Raw genomic sequence first — 15,316 nt, 5'->3', positions numbered from 1 at the left:
TTTACAATAGACGTTAATGGACGCTCACAATAAGACAATACCCTAAAATAAGCTAAGTAAAGAAAGAAAGCGTCCACAAAAACTATCGGCGCGCGACCGTATTGGACGGACGAATTTCGGGGTTATCTGAACTAATTCTGATAAAGTGCATTACTAAAATCTCAGATATTTCTAAAGGAATAGTTCGGGAAGTTATCGTCTAGAAAAATAAAATCTGGTGCCTACCGTTAATTTTATAGTTGAAAAAACGGTATTCAATGGTAGAAACCTAGAATGCAATAACTAGTTTCACTGATCCCTTCGGAGCTTGAGGGTGTAATTAAGTTCGCGGAATGGGTAGGTAGGTGATTAGTGGGGAACACCACCCAAGAAGTTTAAGGTGTCATAATCGGCTGGGAAAATCATGGCGACAGTCTTTTGGGACTCAGAAGGAATCCTGTTGATCAATTACAGATAATACATGATAAATGTGTTTGCATAACCGGAGTTTACTACACTTCAATTCTAGAGCAATTAAAGGTAGCCATCAAGGAGAAAAATAGGGGAAAATTGACCAAAAGTGTCTTCCTTCTGCACGACAATGAGCCTGTTTACAAGAGCCATGTTGCGATGGCTGCCCTGCAGAAGATGGGCATCGAAATTTTTCCACATCCACCCTAAAGTCCTGACCTAGCTCCTAGTGATTATTACCTTTTTCCAAACTTGAAAAATGAACTTCGTGGGAAAAAGTTTTCAGGTGATGAAGAAGTGAAGGATGCAGTTTCGGCGTATATTTTAGACACAGACAAATCTTTTTTTTGAGAGTATGCATAAGTTAATTCAATAATCAGAAAAGTGTATTAGGGTAGCTGGTAAATATATTGAAAAGGAAAATTAAATTTGGATTTTTATTTCCACTCGTTACCCCCATTCTGCGAACTTAAAAACGTTCCCTCGTATGTATGACTCGGCCGTGGAAAAAACTCTAACCTCTATTCCCTTCAACCACTTCGGTTTGTCAAAGACCCATATTCACTTCTTGTTTTCCTCAGAGATTCCATCACAAACGCGATTTCAACTCAGCCACCAACCGGTCTTAGTAAAAATCTCTTCAAATTATTTGTATTTCTGTTAAAAACTGATTGTGGTCCAATAACGAGTAAATTGGTAAGTATCCTAAAAAACTTTGAGCAAAATACCGATTGATATATTACTAAGACCAACTCAGGTGGATGAATACGTGTTTCGATATTATTACGAAATTACCGACACTTTATCAGGAAGTGGCTTACAGTCCTATTTGTAACAGGTGACTAATAATTTGAAGAGATTTTCAATAAGTCAGCACTACTCATTTTTCTTCGTGTGTAAAGAATGTTAAAATATGTTTGCAAGGGGATAAGAAAGAACAGGTGAAAACCACCTACTACGTAGTAACATTATCCAGGAACATGGTTGTAAGAATCAAACAACACGGAACGCTTAACCCAATTAGATTAGGATCAAGAATACAATGTTTTCCGTGTCTACCTTGAGGTCTGAAACAAGGTAAATGTACTTTTATTTACTTATTCAGAAAACGCAGACAAGATATTCGCAACCTTGTCATTTTCCTCATACTATTCTTCAACGTCGGTATTCCCTATTTAGATACACATTTTGTATTATTTGGTGTACTATTTTTCGTCTGCAATCATCAAAATCTCATAATAAAAATCCTTACCTTGGAAAACCACGTATCTGATGAAACCACGCTCTTCTACATTACTAAAACAGAACTTTCTAGACACCAAAAGTCAACGTATAGAGATAAGGGAATAATTATTAATGACATAATTCACGTGAAACTTCTATGCATGTACTTATCTTCCCGTTGGGGCTTTAGAAGAGAATTAACGTCTGAAATAGATAGCAACACTCACATCAAAGGATGTGGTGAAATAGTTCACCATGTTAATGATAAATTTTTCCTTGAAAATATCTATTTTGAGCTTTTAGGATGCATTTCAGATTATGTACTGAATAACTTTTTTCTAAATTCCCACTTTTTATGGTAGTTTTTTGAGGTGAAAAAGTTGAATTGTTTGTATGGAAAAAAAAATGGATCTTCGAAAAAATAATTTAACTTTTTACTTCTACCATCATGTGGAATTGCCCCCCGAAGTTAGCTCATTTTACCCCCGGACACCCTGTATTTGCAGCTCTTTGAGTTTACTTTCCGCCCGTGCACACTGCACATATATAAAATACATAGAATTGAGAATTTTTTCCTCCCTATCTAGAGCGAATATAAATTGAGGGTGTTCGTTTTTAAATTGCTGGTGTAACCATAGAGCTATACAATTAGAGGTGCTATTACGTATTTATAGTTCGTGGAAACGTGTTCCTCTATTAGAACTTACACCGGATTCGATAGTTTTAATTAGACGTTTGGGAGCGTTGGAGGTCACTTGAAGGTAAAAAATGTGGAAAGTGGAGCAAGTTTCATCAATGGTTTTTTTTGGATTTTAGCAACTCGTTTAGGCGAAAGCAATATTTTTAATTTTGAGAATAATGTTGTATTATTGTACACGGTTTATGATTTGTTATTTTATGTGAAACACGCCCTCTGACACCCAATGTTCTTTCAAATGAAACTAGCAATAACATCTGAACTATGGATTTTTTATCAAATGACACCACCAATTTTTATCAAGGATCAAATATGTTCTACCACTGTTAGTTTTAATTCCAGTCTGAAAGGATTAATTGCCTCTGAAATTCCAATTTCAAGATACAATTTCAGATGCACTATTTGTTATTATTCCCCACCAGATCAATGCTTCGATTCCAAAACCTATCCATTATTTCACTAACACAAAAAAAATAATTGGATTTTATTTACCTCTGCAATGAATATGGCATCATAGTTGCCATGCAACAAAATCTAAAACACTGTAGCCATATTTGTTTCCATCAAATATTGTTCTGATAAATATAAGGCATCAATCAAGACATCTTGCTGGAAGTTAACTAAATAACTAAACTTAAAAATATTTAATTTATTGGTGGTTAAAGAAAGCGGTTGCCAAGTAAAGTACTTTCTAATTCATGTCAGTTTGTGTTTTGATGGCAGCTACGAGAATTTTATATACAAAAATGAACGTATTGAAAAACCCAAACAATAAACAACATGGTTCTCGGAAAATCGTACAAGTATAGAATCGTCGAGCATGTTTTTTCTATTTGCGGCTCCTTGCAAACTCTACGAGTGTTGATAAAAGGGAATTACATTGAAACGTAATTGCATCGATCCAGTTCGACAGCACACAACCAAAACAGAGAGTGGATTGAAAGGAAGGTTCTATTTGCTATTTACCCCCGGCTAAGGGGATGGTGTTTGCACGCATCCGCCACTAATTGCATGGATTGGTGCTTTGAGTGGAGGGAATCGGAGACCCGTACAATGGATTATGGGGTAGGTAGAAGGGGGTAGTGAGTAGGCACTTTATTCTAGGAGGAAAATTCTGCGCCGCGGCATAAAAACATACAACTCTTCAATGGAAGTTCAACAATTCAATAATACTTGAAGCATTAATTTCCATGCAACCTACTCTCTTAGCTTTTGTAGTATTCGTGGTTGGTTGTGGAGTTCCGCATATTTAAAAAAATATATATGCACTATCGAACGTCCAAACGTTGGCATTAAGTTGTGGTGGTTTAATTATAATATTCTAATATTGTTGTTATCCATTCAGTTCGGTCTTCGAAGTGAGATAAATTGTTAAACTCTCAGATAGATGACTAGCATCTGACATGACTTCTGTCTTTAAAATTGTTAATGGTATTGACAGTCCTGATTGGGCCTAATTGCTTTACGTATACCAACTAGAACTATTGGATCCGAAATTCTTTACTGTAACAATAATACCAGGACTTGGTCATTTAGATACTTGCTTACCTTTAGCATGCATTTGGCAATACTTTGGCAGAAATTTTATTTTATTTGGGATACCAACAGTTTACATTAGTAAAAGCTTAATAATAATTGAGTTACAATAATTAAACCATTTACAGGTTTCCACATAGGTATTGTATACAAGTGTAGTGATTCCGAGATATTTACTAAGGAAAATTACATTTCAAGAGACAAGTTATTTAGGGGTGAATAGGGAGGGGGTAGGATGGGGGGGGATCAGTTAGGTTGAGGTATAGTAATAAAAATATGCGTAGCAAAAAAATTTAAAAAAGTCGATAGAGTGGTGGTTGTATTGGATGGTATCTGTAGTTATTGTTATTGTAAGGTATCGAGAGAGTATCTGTAGGATTTTAAGAAGTGTGGTGCAGAGTTAAATATGTCAAATTGTGAATAGTGTGTGTTAAAAGTGTTGGACGCACGATAGATGAAAGAATTCTGCTTAGAATTAGTGTTGCATCGAGGGAGGCTAAAAATCATGTTTGATCTGGTTCGTCTGTTAGGAACTCGTATCTGTATTCGTTCTAGGAGTTCTGGGCAATCAACAACGGACCTGGCTATTTTTTGAAGAAAGAGTATATCGGCCGAGCTTCTTCGAACTTTTAATGATGGTATATTGAAGTACGCTGCTGAATCTTGGTGACTTAGATGTGGGCGGTAGCTGCGGAAATCCAAGTATCGTAGAAAACGATTTTGAACACAACATAGTAGGTATTGTGTTCAACTCAAATAAGAAAACACGTCAATGGTTCAACTGCAACAAATATAGATACAAGAAGGTTATAATAGCATACTTCTCAAATAATTACTAATGTAAACACAATATCACGCTTCTTTATGGGTTTTCGGTAAATTCTGCTTTACATATTAGCATTAGCTAAATTTACATATGGAAAATATATATATACATTATCTCCACATTACTCACCCGATCATGCATGGTTTTACCATACGTACGCCTCAGGGATCTCATTTCAACTGCATTCTAACTACTTTCATCCTTTCTCTGCTAGTTCCATGCCTTACAAATTTTTGTTAGCGCCAACTGCGTTCAGTCCTCCATTAATGGAGTTACCTGCATTTACACTTCTTTCGATATCTCTGTCAGCCTTCCTATCTCTCGTAAACATATTTCCTAAATACACAAATTCATCCACCTGCTCCAATTATTCCTCATTCACAACTATATTGCACACTGTTTTCATACTCTCTCTTTCAAACACCATTACTTTAGACTTACTTACATTCATCATTAACCTCATTCTTCATGCAAACTTCGTTCATCCTAGACACGAAAGATTGTAGATCATCCATACTATCAGCAATCAGCACCGCATCATCGTTTGCTTATAATAATTCATTATTTAACAACATGGATTATAACAATTATTTTACAAGCAATAATTATTTGCCTGAAACACTCATCCACATTGAAAAATCTCCTAATAAAAGATACATGACGCCAACGGGACTCGAACCCGTGTCCCTTCGATTTCCGGTCGACAGCTCTGACCACTTAGCTATGGCGGCTTATCTCTTATCCGCGAAATAATTCAATATATACTAGTGTTTCATTCAACAATTACTGCTTGTTTCATTTTTTCACCTGAAAACAACCAACTTTATTTGATCATCACCTGAAAACAACCAACCCCCGTTGGCGTCATGTATCTTTTATCAGGAGATTTTTCAATGTGGATGAGTGTTTCAGGCTAATAATTATTGCTTGTAAAATAATTGTTACCCTTTGTGCTATGCATAAAAAATCTTGTCTTAAACATTAGTTTACCAAAAAAATAATAACATGTATTTTAGATTACCTACATCTACACTTAATTTTTTAAACAAATAATAAAAAAATTACATAACAACCCCAAAATCCGATGTCTAACAAAACCATGTTAAATAATAGTTGTAATTTTTCATAAAAACTTCAGTCATGCTTCATTAGTTACATTTTTTTAATTGAATTCTCTTAATTTTTCGACGATAAAACACCCATACTATATTATAAGCCATTTAGTTATTTATTTTTAAAATCGTGCCTTTATCGCAAGGACGACTAAGCTAGTGCAATTTTTTACTGAGATCTAATCTACTTAGCACGTTAGTAATTTTTTTTCCTTAATGTCGTTTTTGAAAATCCCAACGCCAACATTTTATCCATTAGTGAGACGTGTTAAAATGTAAAAATCATGGCCGTGCAATACACCTCTGCTTCTTTATCATATTCGGTGCATGCAGCTAGAAAGAGAGGTTAAAACGGAGCTATAGGCCGTATCCAGGGGCGTGCGGTACATATAGGCATATAAGCACTGCCCACCCTACATTAATCACATTAAAAAAAGAATACAGTGTTTTCCAATAAGAGGTGTTATTTTGAATAGCCCGCTATTTCGGTAGATGTTACTTTTGAAGCTGTCGTTTTTTAACATTTGACAAGTATAAACTACGCCATTAATAAAAATGGAACGATACACGCTTTAACAACGCATTGAAATTATTAAAATTCACTTGAGTGAATCAAATGCAAATCATCTTGAGTGATGAGGCCCATTCCCACCTCGGTGGCTTCGTCAACAAGCAAAATTGTCGCATCTGGGGCTCGGTAAACCCAAGAGTTATTGTTGAAAAGCCTCTCTATCCTCAACATTGGACCTTACTTTTTCGAAAATGAGGGTGGAGCAACAGTTACGGTGAATGGATTGCGCTATCGAGAGATGATTAATGATTTTTCATGGCCGGAATTGGATGGTATTGACCTGGACAACGTTTACTTTCAACAAGACGGCCCTACGTGTCACACAAGCAACGAAACCATTGATCTTTTACGATTGAATATCAAAATAACACCTCTTATTGGAAAACCATGTATTATTGCAAGAGATCAATCTAAACTTTCAAAAATACAAGGGCGAAATAAACTACGAATCGCAGCGGCGAGAGCGCAGCTCTCAAATGCAGGAACTAATTATGCAATTAACGCACGCCGTATTCAAATGTTGTCATCATTAGACACAAATTCTACATTGTGTGTGCGATTTTCATTCGAGGGCAGTCTAGTTTGTGTTATTGTCGAAAAATGCCGCGCCTTTCGGTACACACATGTAGAAAATATTGCTATATGTCGGTACCTCTATTAATTAGTACAACTTAACTAATTATGTAATTAATTTTCGTATTGTGTTGGCTCTTGTTTGCCGAAATTGGGCGGTGCAAAAATATGCATTTTTGTACATATCAGTAATTGGCATGAATTATGCACAGATGAAACAGTTATTTGAATATTTGATGCTGCATCCGAACCAACATTGGCTAGCCTGAAGCTTAGTCATTTTTTTTTTAATCAGATAATTTGTTCTTTTTCTACTGCCTACTCTCTGTGTACGCTACTGTCCTTATCATCGGAAGCACGTGTTTGTTGGGATCTGACGAATAATAAATCATCGTTCTAAAAGCTAAAGGAAACTCGCCATCGCATCGCCTGTAGGTGACACAATGCTGTGGGTTGGTGGGGAGGAAGCTAGGGGGAGGATATACGATGGCAGCTTGGGGGGGAGAGGGGATGTGGGATAACAGCTATTGGTAGGTGGAGGCTAGGGGTGGTAAGACAGCAAGGGCCAGCCTTCTCGGGATTCTATACATTCTAGAAGCTGAAGCAATACATAATTTACATTACACAATCCACCAATAAATACTGCCGGAATTTTATCACGTAACTCTGCTCCATTTATTCGAGAGAGCGGCATTTATTTGGTTATTTAATTTGACATTGAACCCGTTAAATATAAGTACAACCCTTGACATTATTACAGAAATAATTCCAGCCTAAATTTTCACAGGTGGAAAAAATTAAGAAAAAATATTTATCACTACTACTTCACTCATACATTGAAAACACACTAGTTAACATTTAACCATACTTTAACTGGATGTTTTTAAAGAATTTCATAGAATTAGGAAAGCACTTTTTTATGAGAAATTTTAACTTTTTCTCGATTTTTTTAAATACCACACAACTCTACAAAGTACAAAGTCCCTGTAATATTACTGATGAGAGTGATCTTTTACAAAAAAAAGTCACCGGATTCCAAAATTTCATTTACATTTTTTCTCCAAAGAAAGTAAGAAATCACTGGTTAAAATAAGACAAGTGCATCCCTTAACATGTACAGAATGCTCTTAGGTTTACAATAACTAATTTATTAAATTTGAGAGAAAGTTAATACGAATTTTACTGAGGCTAGCGTCTATAGATAGCAGATGAGATCTGGGATGAGAGGGAGAGAGCGTGAGCAAGTGCAACTACTACATATAGTAAAATCTTTCTATCTCACTCTAACACTGCTCAAGTTATATTAGCAGTTCAATAATCCCACAGTCCCAACTGCCCAGATCACGCCAAATTTCAAACCCGCTTGGCCACGGAGGTTAGTCTTTAACGATCTGTGCAATTCAATAATTGAAGAAAACTTTATTGCACAGTATCAACTTTAAAGTTGAATTAAAATTGATATTGTATTTTGAAACAAAACAAATAATAATGTTGCTTGAAATGGCATTGGCTATGTTTTGTGACAGGATCTGAATAGAAAGGTATTTCCCCACCTTTCTCTTCCCTACCTCATTCCCACCACTACCTTCTACCTTACAACGTACTGCAATGGGCATGTTATAGTCTCACTAGCTCCAGACGGATGAGAGAAGTTTTTTAGGTAAATAAGAATGATTTTTTTCGTTTTATTGTGAATGTGTCACAGGTCTATTTTCTAAGCCTGAAAAAATAAAAATAGCGTGAAATCAAGACCTTTAACAGGTATTCGAGATTGAAATCTTTGTTTCGAGTGAGTTATTAATAAAAATAATAAAATGGTATCTGAAACTAAGGAAAAATAATCATTCTACAATTTATGTTGGTACTACAGGGTTTTCCAATAAGATGTGTTATTTTTAATAGCTCGCTATTTCGGTAGATGTTACTTTTGAAGCTGTTGTTTTTTAACATTTGACAAGTAGAAACTACGTAATTAATAAAAACGGAACGATACACGCTTCAACAACGCATTGAAATTATTAAAATTCACTTGAGTGAATCAAATGCAAATCATCTTGAGTGATGAGGCCCATTTCCACCTCGGTGGTTTCGTCAACAAGAAAAATTGTCGCATCTGGGGCTCGGAAAAACCAAGAGTTATTGTTGAAAATTTTCTCTATCCTCAACGTGTGACTGTTTGGTGCGGTTTATGGTCCGGCGGATTCATTGGACCTTACTTTTTCGAAAATGAGGCTGGAGCAACAGTTGCGGTGAATGGATTGCGCTATCGAAAGATGATTAATGATTTTTTATGGCCTGAATTGTATGGTATTGATCTGGAAAACGTTTACTTTCAACAAGACGGCGCTAAGTGCCACACAAGCAACGAAACCATTGATCTTTTACGATTGAATGTCAAAATAACACCTCTTATTGGAAAACCCTGTATATTATTAGCTATTCACCAGTAAAACGTTATTAGTATTTTATTCGCAATTTACTGGTACGAACTTATAAAAATTTATTTATTTATTTTGAATTTCACGCCCAACTGGACATTCATACGTTTAGTTTTTATTTTTTTTATTTTAACACAAAAAACATCTAAATGGCATAACATCACAAAAAAAGAATACTTTACTACTCTAACTATTCTGTGTTCGGGTAATTTAAAAAAAAAATAGTTGACACAGGAGATAATCATAATTGACATATTCTCTTGTAATACCCATTCTGAAGAAATTATTTTGAATTCTTTTTATCGTGAGTGATTGAATAGTGTAACTTGGTGCCCACACCGTACATTTTTATATGGTTTGAATATTTTCTAATTGGTTTCATATTCTAATTATAAAACCCCACATTTTTAAAGCTTTATTTGATGTAATTTCAATATGTTTAATAAAATTTTGTGTTTGATCAAAGTGTACACCCCAATCATTTACCTTGGTTACAGTTGTTGTTAGCAGTATATCATTGATGGAGTGATCATAAATTTATGAATTTTTTATTCTATGATATCTCGATATTAGCCATTTTATTACATTTAGTTGTAGGTACATTGTTTTCTGAAACAAAAAGTTTAAACAAGTTATTTGACAATGTTTGACAGTCTTTATAATCGTATGTCTTTGTATATTTTCATATCTTCTTCAAACGTAAAAACTTGAAAATAGTTTGAACATCATTCACAAATAGCAAAAATAAAATTGGTCTAAAATGTGAATCTTAGGGAACACCGCTTGCAGAGATGAATGTATATGAAGTTAAGCCATTTTTTTTTTTTTTTTTTTTTTTTTTTTTTTTTTTTTTTTTTTTATTTATTGTTTTTGTGTTTAATTCGTAGAACTCCATTTAATTTTTTTATAAATTTAATTTAGATTAAATTTGATAATATTATTATTAAGTTCTGCAAGTGTTTTAGTTTTTTATTATTGTGACAGCTGTTTCGGCTTACAAGGCCATTTTCAAACTGTGGTTAGTCCACATTGAGACGACGTTTTTATACTATTTCAAATGTAAATTTTGAAGGTGCATACATTGATTTATTACTGGTTACACCGATGACATGATCTATTGTTGGTTAAACCAATCTATGTTTTCCCCTCAGTAAATGGTAATGGGTTCTTAATTATTTACTAATGACTTTATTGCTATGAATTATTTGGGTGCATTATACTGCTTGGGTTTTGTGAAAATACTAAGAAGTGGTGAGTAAATTATTTTCCGTACTTTATTAATTAGTGTTAAATTTGGGTCATTCGTTCGTTTATTGATTTCTAATTGTTCAAGTAAATTTAATCTAATGCCCTTTTTTTCTATATGCAATGGTTTAGGACCCTTGTTGTTAAGTGGGTTATGATTATTCACCAAGAGATGTTCTGCGAATTTTGAGGATGTGTTTTTATTATTATAACATCGTATATGTTCTTGGAATCTAGTTGAGAATGCCCTCCCCGTTTGTCCGATGTAAGTGGCGTTACAATCGGCGTGGTCACATTTTAATTCATATATGCCACTGTTATTGAGTATAGGGATTTTACTTAGATCATGTCATCGGTGTAACCAGTAATAAATCAATGTATGCACCTTCAAAATTTACATTTGAAATAGTATAAAAACGTCGTCTCAATGTGGACTAACCACAGTTTGAAAATGGCCTTGTAAGCCGAAACAGCTGTCACAATAATAAAAAACTAAAACACTTGCAGAACTTAATAATAATATTATCAAATTTAATCTAAATTAAATTTATAAAAAAAAAAAAAAAAAAAAAATGAAGTTAAGCCATCCATTTTAATAGCCAATTGCCTATTGTTAAAAAAAACTGCATAAATACTTTGCTATTCCAAATTTGCGAAGCTTTTTAACAACAAACAATGAATTACTCTGTCGAATGCTTTGCTGACTTGTATCTTCTTAGATATGTATTCGGATATAATCTTTTGGTAAATAAAAATATTAGACAAAGTAGATTTTCCTTTTTATTTAGCAGTTTCTCCAACAATTTAGAAAAGATTTTAAAATTTTTAAAGTATATTTTATTTAGTTATAAAATCTAATATTTTGTATCTAGTGAAAATTTATTTCAAAACTACTATAAAAATATTCTATTATCTACGTACTAATATTTGGACTTCACAACATTGAGACCAATTCCACGAAAAACTGCAAGACTATTGGCTTCCTTTACATAAGAGAGTTCATTGAACGTTTCGAAACCTTTATTATAAATATTGTTTTGTTGAATAATATAAATTTGTCCTAGGAAGCCTAAAATCGTTGCAGCTTCTCGTAGGATAGCCATGGACTGTACTATTAATACTAACAATTTTGAAGATATAATCTGGTAACATTTTATTTTTTAACTTGTACATAAATACTAGGGTATTATAGACCAAACTTTGCCACATACTTAGAATATTGAGTTGGTGTTGCATTGTCTTTACCCTAGTATATCTGCTAAAGTACAATATAGACCTAATTACTGTGTTCTGAATTATATTCATTATTTTCACTTTTATATTTTGTTTGCTCAAATAAATTACGCTTGTGATCAGATTGGATTCTATAGTGGTGTTGTAGACCAATTTCCTTGTTTTTGGGGCAAATTTTCTTCCCATCCTACTAGTATCCTTACTTACTTATCCTTAGTTAGTAAAAGGTAGATCGGTCTATAATTGTTCACCTAATATATTGGGGTGAGAAACTTTACTTTCATTTTTCAGGAAAGTGTCTTGTTTGTGATGACTGATTAAAAAGAAAATGTAGTGGAAATAAAAAAACTGTGGCACAATAGTTTAAGAAAGTAGATGGAATATTACCACTTTACTTACTTACTTTGATCCAGTTGTTTCAGCTGAGCCAATACATTATTGTATACAATGTTTACATTAGCTAAATTTAAGTAATAGTCCGAGAAAAAACTAGACGTGTAATAATTGACAATTGTTGAATCGCGGACATATACACTTTTTTAAAAGTCTGCAAATAGGCGAGCAACGTTTTAAGTATCATTGGCCTTTTTATTGCATATCGCATGTTGGAGGGTATGCTAACATCATAATTTTTCATAGATTTTGTTTAGTTCCAAAAGTATTTCATGGTTCCATTACTCACTTTTTTACTTAATATATAATTGTTGTAATAAATTTTAGGCATATTCTTGCAATATTTTCTTATTCTAATGAACTCTATATAATTTGGTAGGGATCTCTCATCTTCGTATTTTTTACGCGAAAGTTTTTTTTTATTGGATTAATTCTTTGTTAGACCATTTCGGATGCTTTGATTCTTAGAAATGAATTAATTAAGGGTAATGCATGATTTAAGCATTTCCAAGCTGTTGACAATGCTACGATGTCGAGACAAACAACAACGGATTATTACAAGACGGGATAAACTAATAGAAGGGAGAAGAACAGCAGGTAAAGGGATTAGTTTAAGTATTCAATTAAAATAAAGTGGGGAAGATAATGAGCGTGAAATTCAAGGATGTCGAGAAACTAGACACATCACCTGTTTCTTCCTTGGCTCGCCTGATGAACTTGTGGCAGTCGACACTGGAATCATTTATCACAAACTCCCCACACCATAATACTTAGGAATACTATTTGCTGAAGCTTATTTAATCAAATGTAAAGCTCAGTGAATCTTCACCTAAAATATTTGTCTTTTCTGTGATGTAGTTTAGAAAAAATTTGAACGTTTATTTTGACTAAAGTAATTGGATGTGAAAAAGAAATCTCAATACTAAAAATTATTTGGGTTAGGAGTGCGGACGTACGGACATCGACGAAATTAAGTTTGTATATCGATGGGCGCAGACAATTTTAAATATAGTTATATAAAAATATTCGTAATATAAATTATTGTTAGATGACATTTTCAATTATGTTTTGCATGCAATGCGATAATAATAATAAATAATAGTTTAAAAAATACGCCAAAAATAAAGTTAGAAAGTGAGCAGGCATAGTCAAGATGGCTTCGAATAAGGGCAATAAAAGAAACTTAATGCAAGCAAGGTGAGCACCCCACCAAACGTCAGTTAATCATAAAATTACCATTTTGGTATTGTATTCGGTATTTTTGTATATGAGATAATTCTGCATAACGGTAAAAAAGAGAATTGGCTTTCCGAATTCTTACTACCTTGGAACATTCTCATCCAACCAAGGACTTGGAGGGAGTTTTTTTCAAGAGGTTTAGTTTTAGGTGGATGATTTTATTTATTTATTGCAGTTGTGAGCTTTGATTTGAAATCTTTATAGTCATATTTGATCTTTATAGGTAATACATCGGTGGCTGGTAATTTTTGTAGAAACTTGTCCATACGTGAGTGAAATTCGCCCCATTTTGTGTGAATTGTTTAAATCTTAGTTGAAATATGGGACTTGGAAATAAGTTTCATAAGTGATGGTGATTGGGAAATGATCACTTAATTGTGATCTGCCTTTCAAAAGGAAAATGAAAAAATCCCGCATTAAAATAGGTGGATGGAGTGAACCACGTCTCCTAGATAGCAGCCACAGAAACAAGGTTTTAATTTAATAGTTAATGAGAATAGATTTGTTAGCAATAGCATTTCGGCTATTCCACTGAAGTTTTCTGACATTTTTTTGAGTAATTTTGAAAATATTATGGTAGTGCGGAAATAATAGAAGCGACGTTAGACGGTAGATTAGATTGAGAATAAATTACGTTAACTAGAACCAAAATAAGAGTTTGAATAAATGAACAATTATCATGAGAGAGATCTTCAAAAAGGTTGTGAGTGTTGTTTAATATTCATAATTGTTTGCGCCCCCATTTGTGGCATTTGACAGAAATGAACCATTGGGGTTTAAAAGTACTGAGTTGTTGTTGTTGCTGATGTATCCAGGAGCCGGTTTAGAGATTGAATCAGAATAAGTTGTTATTAAAGAGGGGAGAGGGTTGGATGAAGAGTTGTTGGATAAAGCCTCAGCAAATGATTTTTTGATAGGCGGGAATAGTCTAGAAGTCTGCAGAAAAGACAAGTTCTGAGAGGCCATAGAAATTTTTTGATGGCAAAATGAGAGCCCGAGCAGTTGAAACATTTGGGTGGGGAGGAAGAAGGACATTGGTCAGCTGAGTGGTTTTCTCCACATTTAAAACATCTGGCCGGGATCAAAACGGCAGCGATTGAAACATTGAGTGGTGGGATAAGTGTATATTTCAACAGGTAATGAGTTGAAGAATAAGTATATATCAGAAGGAAGAGATTGTCTTTCAAAGGTGATGCCGACAGATTGGGAGGGTTTCCATGAAATGTTGCCGTAAGAACAGTCTTTGTAATTTAGCCTCCTGGCTTTTATGGGATTGCCGATATATTAGGGGGTTGAGAGTGAAGACAGTATTTCTGCGATGGACAGTAACCAGGCCAATGCGAGTATCATTAAACGTGGGAATGTAAGCCTTTTATAATCTGAAGATATGGTAAAGTTTTTAACGAAGTTGTTGACTGCTGACCCCGTGAGGAACTCTAAGGAGATTTGGAATCGGACTTACTAGGAATTTATCAAATTCAAGCGTATACTATGTACGGGCCACGGGAATGAGGAGAATAAAAGTTAGTTGGAGGAGGTCGAAGAAGTGTTGGCGGGGACTGTGACGTCGAAGTCGGGTCTAGTTTTATTGGGTAAGAAGGGCTAAACTTCATTTTTTAGTTGACGTTAGAACGAAAAATTCAGTGCCCACCATCCGGGGGTTCTTGGGGGATCTAGGGCCTTTCGCATGGGGTACAGAAGGGAGTTTTTCAACAAAATCCTACTCCATTATTTTAAAAAATCCTGAAAATTACAACAAAAAGGGTATAGAAGGGACAG

At 34.2% G+C, this 15,316-nt stretch overlaps 1 protein-coding gene across 1 annotated transcript in view; it reads left to right on the top strand.

The window, feature by feature from the left end:
* The window catches only part of Sytbeta (Synaptotagmin beta), a 66,530-nt gene that overhangs the window by 18,216 nt on the left and 32,998 nt on the right, over positions 1-15,316 (top strand). The window lies entirely within an intron of this gene.

Source organism: Hesperophylax consimilis, chromosome 5 (genome assembly GCF_061612785.1).
Source record: "Hesperophylax consimilis isolate HC1 chromosome 5, BYU_Hcon_1.0, whole genome shotgun sequence".
Lineage (NCBI taxonomy): Eukaryota > Metazoa > Arthropoda > Insecta > Trichoptera > Limnephilidae > Hesperophylax > Hesperophylax consimilis.
The sequence above is the reverse complement of the archived record's forward strand: the minus strand, read 5'-3'. Positions and strand labels throughout refer to the sequence as shown.